Genomic DNA, 5659 nt, shown 5'->3' with positions numbered 1-5659 from the left:
GCTACTCTTTACAGATCTTATCAAGACCTGAATGAACATTCTTGACTTGATTGAATGCCCGGTAGCCTAGGGCTTGATCTTGGCAGTACAGGTTTTGATACACACTCCTTCAACAGGTGGCCTGTAAGTTTCTAATGAATTCACAAACAGAATTATCTTATGGACATACTCTTACTGTTTCACAACTTAGCTTATGCCATTTCCTTATTATTTAGGGCTGTGTGACTATGATAATGCATAAGAAGTGTCCGTGGTGCCAGATACACAGTAATACTAGTGTTTCCTACCACATTCAGAGCCTGGAAAGAGAACTAGGGGTAATGGTGTGGAAAAAGTCCAACAGAATCATAATGGAAAATAATCCAGGTCATCAGTGCATAGCTTCATTATTGTACTCGTTATTACTACAGAGAGATAGCTAGTATTGCAATTCCACTTACTCATTCAATCAGTCGAGTTAGTTATCTGGCCAATCAGTCTTTCAACAAATATTTATTGAACTACCTACTATGTACCAAAACTCCTCTGGGTACTACGGATATATCAATGAAAGAGAAAAGAGTTAGGAACTAAGAAATATATCAATGAATAAAACATAAAAATGCTTCTCCCTCCTAGAGAGAGAGAGACAATAAACACAAACATGAAGACATTCTAGAGTGTATTTAGAGGAGTAAAGTTCTCTGGAAACGTAGAACATGATAGTGGGATGTGGAATCCTGGTTCGTATGCCCAATTTTTTAAAGGGTGGTTAAGGTGGGCTTTGCTGAGAAAGTGACACTTGAACAAATACTTGGAGGAGTTGACTGAATGACTTACGTATCTTATCTGAAGGAAGGGAGCTCAAGGCAGAGGCAATGGCCAGGGCAAAGATTCTGAGGCAGGAGCGTGCTTGGCATATTCAAGAAAGAGAAAAGAGGCCAGTTTTGTTTGCCAGAATGGAGTGAGCAGGGGAGAGTAGTAGGTTATGATGTCAGAGATATTATGGGGGCCTGGATTGCAGAGAACTTCTAGGCCACTGTAAGAATTCTGACTGAATTTAGGAACCTGTGGAAAACCTTTGAACATAACATGATCTAAATTTCACAAGTTTGCTCATGTTGTTTTGTTGAGAATATCCAATAGCCAGGCAAGGGTGGAAGCTGAGAGTCCAGTCGGATGGTTATTTCAATAATCTATGTAAGAGATGATAGTGGCTCAGATCAATGGTAGTGAAGAAGTTGTTCAGCAGTGGCTAGATTCTGGATATGGTTTGATGTTCAAATCAAAAGGATTTCTTGATAGATCAGATGGGGATGTTTGAGGGAAAGAGAGGAACCAGAGATGACCCTAAGGCTTGTGGCCTGAGCCACTATCAAGATGGACTACCATCAATTGAGCTAAGAGTTGGAACAGGTTTCTGGTGTGTGAAAAACAAAATGCACCAGACATTTAAGGAGATGATTTTATTCAGTCTGTTGCAATAGGGAGAAAGATCATTAATAACAAGGACCATCTCAAGAAGAAAGAAAGGAGCTTTGAGGGAGAGGCAGGTAGGCAAGGCAATCATCAGGTTGTCTAATGGAAGTCATGAGAAGGATGGAGAGGGCTCTTACCTGAGTCCTTGAGGAAGGGTGGAGATGGGTTATCTTGGAATATTTGAGTGCAGGGTGGTGCTTTGGGTTATCCATTTCTTTGAATGCAAAAGGGTGGGAGCAGAGGGCTCAGGTAAAGTTAAATTTTGTCTAGGGGGAAAAGAAAGAATTCAGTTTGGGATTTATTAGGTTTAAGATTATTGTTAGACTTCCTAGTGAAAATCTCTTCAATATTTTCTTGTCTGACATCAAGATATTTGCTGTATCTAGCCCTAAATTCTCACATTGCCTGTAAAAATATGTGATTGAATAATCAATTTTATTTCAGAAATCAGAGGAAGTCTCTGAATTATCTTTTTTCTAATGTAAGCATTTTCATCTTTAACAGCATTCATATTACTAAATGATCTATTTTAATGAAATTGGAGCCAAGTTTTCCTTCATCTGACACTTCAGATATTCCGGGTCTCAGTGACAGGATTCATGAATGATGAAGGACTGCTGGGAGCTCGTCAGGATTGATTTCATATTCACACCTCTCACATGTATCATATGTTCTCTCCCCTGTGGGCACTTAGGAGTCCAGTGAACTAGAAAAAACCATACCTTTCTTTAGTAAGGTCTCCTAAAGATACATGAAAATCTTTTTGATGACTATACACAATAAAATACACAAAATGGCGCATTTGGTTATAGTGTTAGAGCTTACTTTCACCAAATATCTTAACCTCATGGAGTGCCTCACATTTTATATGAAATTCCGGGCAGCCAACATTTGATCAAAGTAGTTAGAGAAGTAACAAGAAATGTAGGCCTTTTGAGAAAGACACTAGAAATCGTAGACTTCAAATTATATGTATGAGGAATGAGAAGAGAGTGAGGATATAAAGGTTTTAGGTAGGAAAGAACACATTATGTTTAGAAATCTTAAAAGTTAAAAAGGACAAAAAGAGCAAGAGCAAACTATAGCCCAAATTTGTAGAATGTAGTAAAATATTTTAAATAAGCTTTGTTTGCAAGTTTGGGAATCTGATTTAGACCATTCCCTTTATTTTGGGTAAAAGACGACTTGGTTTTAAAATAATCCATAGTTGGGAGGTAGACTAGTATTTCCTGTTTTTCACTTTAGAAAAGCATTATTGTAACTAAATTCAATCTTTTTTAAAAAGAGATTTATGTATTTATTTATTTTAGAGAGAGAGAAAGAGGGAGCACAAGCAGGAGGGTCAGGGAGAGGGAGAGACAATCTCAAGCAGATTCTGCCCTGTGCGTAGGGCCGGTTGTGGGAGTCGATCTCACAACCCTGAGATCATGACCTGAGCTGAAACCAAGAGTGGGATGCTTAAAGAACTGCACCACTTAGGTGCCCCCATAACTAAATTTTCTTAATTAACAAAGGCAATGAGACTCAGAAACCTGTGCAAGCTCTTACTAATCTATTTTCTCACTTATTCTCACAACAGACCTATAAACCTAGGTAGTATTATTTTCTGCATTCTACAGATCAGGAAATTGAGAAGGTGAGGTAACTTACCAAGTCATGCTCTTTTCTGTGAACAGTAGGAAGTTGAAGAGGTAGGATTCAAGCCCACGTCTCTCTCTCTCTGTCTATAAAGTCTCTTAACCATCACACCAAGTACTACTTTCCATGTATATATTATTCAGGAGTTCTATCATTTTCACTTTGCCTTTTTTTTTCTGGACTAACGAATTCCTGTAACCTTCATATTGAAGGTATTTCTTTCCTAACCTTCTACTAATTCTTCTCTTCTCTTCAAAATGTTACAATCAGTGTCTCTTTTATTATATAATTCTCCTAGAATGAACTTCACTTGGTACTAAACAGAGCAATGCAAATAAAATTCACTCAATTGTGTTAAATACTATACTTAATGTAGGATAAATGTATTATAGAATTTTTGTGTTGGTAACACATTATTAGCATCTTTCATTTTTCTTATGCTCTTTTGTGTTCTGTTCTCATTAGCATTTTGTAGTACCCACTGTTTTCTGTGCGAACCATGTCACTGTTTTCCGTGCGAACCATGTCACTGTTTTCCTTTATCGAATGAATCATTTTTCTTGTTTTTAACCTGTTTCTCCAACTTCTCAGGCTCATATTCCACTTTAATTCTAATTTTTAAAAACTGTGTAATTCTTCTAATCATTTATAAGCTTGATTACTATTAATATCTTCACTCCGAGCTCTTAATGAAAGTTTTAATTAATACTAGCTTCTAAAGGACTTTGTGAAACTCCAGGTAGTGTTTTCTCTCAATCAGGATATTTTACATTTATAATTACTTTCTGGGCTTGTTTTTTTTCTGAAATGGCTTTTCTTTTTCTTTTTTAAGCAACGTTGTCTCCAGTAGTTCAATTTCAGTTTCTCCCATCTCTTGTCACAGAAGAAATTATACACCCTACATATTGGCTTGAATAGTAATTCATAGGTAGAGCTATTTTGGCTGCAGGGGCTTTTGGTCATTTTGCCTTAGCTGCCAAAATGCTAATAACCTCCAAGGTTTTCCTGGAAGGGCTAACTTTAGAAACATATCGGACTGTGTGCACCAGCAATACTCAGAACCTGCTGACTTCAACAATGCAGTTCCAGCCTGAATCCTGGAGCTGGTCAACACTGTGTAATCCATGAAATGAGTCAATAATGAAATCAGAAGCTGGTTGCATGCTATAGCTCAAATTTATGAGAAGGAGATAATTCAAAATTTAGCATGTCATTGAATTCATCCCCCCAAATTTACCTTTTTAACATTTATTACAAAGAATCTGAGCCTTGGTATATCCTTTGGTTCTTCTATACTTCTTTGCAAGGCACTCCATGTTAACTTACTGATTTTCTTAAACTGTTAAGACTGATGGCAAGGAAAATGTCAATCAAATGCCACTTTCTAATGTAAAACTTCTAGTTCATGTTTGGGTTTCTGCCAGAATAGATTTACTATGAGTAAGTCCTCAAGTCAATCTTTCTCTTCTCTTTTCTTAAAAATAATAAAATGCAATTTGAAGAGAACATTCCTTTCTTCCTTCCTTCCTTCATTCCTTCCTTCCTTCCTTCTTTTGTGATTCTTCAGAGACTATTTCTTATCAGAAGCCTTAAAAAACAATTTGACATTTTATTTCTTTCTTTATTTTTAAAAAAGATTATATTTATTTATTTGAGAGAGAGAGAAAGAGAGCGCACAAGCAGGGGGAGAAGCAGGCTCCTCACTAAGCAGGGGACTCCAGAATCATGACCTGAGCTGAAGGCAGACACTTAACCAACTGAGCCACCCAGGCGCTCCTGCTTTGACATTTTAAATCAGGTAGGAAAAGGACCTCTGTTAGGTACCTTTTATTACTGTCCTTTGTTCAGAAAATATCAGGTAGCTGATAGAACACTTAGAGATTTCCAATCATCTACCTTTCATGTCTGGTTTGACAATATGCAGTTTGCATCTTCATACTATAATTTAGAGCTGTAAGAATCCATGCTATTTTGAGATGAATTGTTCCATAATTGTTTTGGGTTTTTTTATTTTTTATTTTTATTTTTTTAAATTTTATTTATTTATTAGAGAGAGAGAGAAAGAGAGAGAGTATGAGCAGGGGGAGGGGCAGAGGGAGAGGGAGAGGGAGAAACAGACTTCCGGCTGAGCAAGGAGCCTGATGTGGGACTCGATTCCAGGACGCTGAGATCATGATCTGAGCCGAAGGCAGATGCTTAACCAACTGAGCCATCCAGGTCCCCCTTTTTAGCGTTTTTTAATAAAAGACCTTGATTATATCATAACACTGAATTTTTAACTGATTCATAGAAGAGTGCTAAGCTTGGTAGTTTTTTTAAACTACATTATAGACAGTTAATCATCTATTATTTTGTAGTTCCTGGACATCACCAATGACTTTTTTTATTGAGTAAATAAGTATTAATATAGGGAAAAACAAACTTCCTGGTTTATTAAACATATTTTACAAATAAAACTATTTAAATAATCATTCTTAGGATGATAAACAGCAAAAGGAAATGAATGATGTCACATCAGAAATATATATATAACAGATGAAGTGTAATATATCTGTCAACTTTT

This window comes from Mirounga leonina, unplaced genomic scaffold, assembly GCF_011800145.1.
Source record: "Mirounga leonina isolate KUSES-001 unplaced genomic scaffold, KU_Mleo_1.0 Mir_168, whole genome shotgun sequence".
Taxonomy (NCBI): Eukaryota; Metazoa; Chordata; class Mammalia; order Carnivora; family Phocidae; genus Mirounga; species Mirounga leonina.
Note: the sequence above shows the minus strand (reverse complement) of the source record.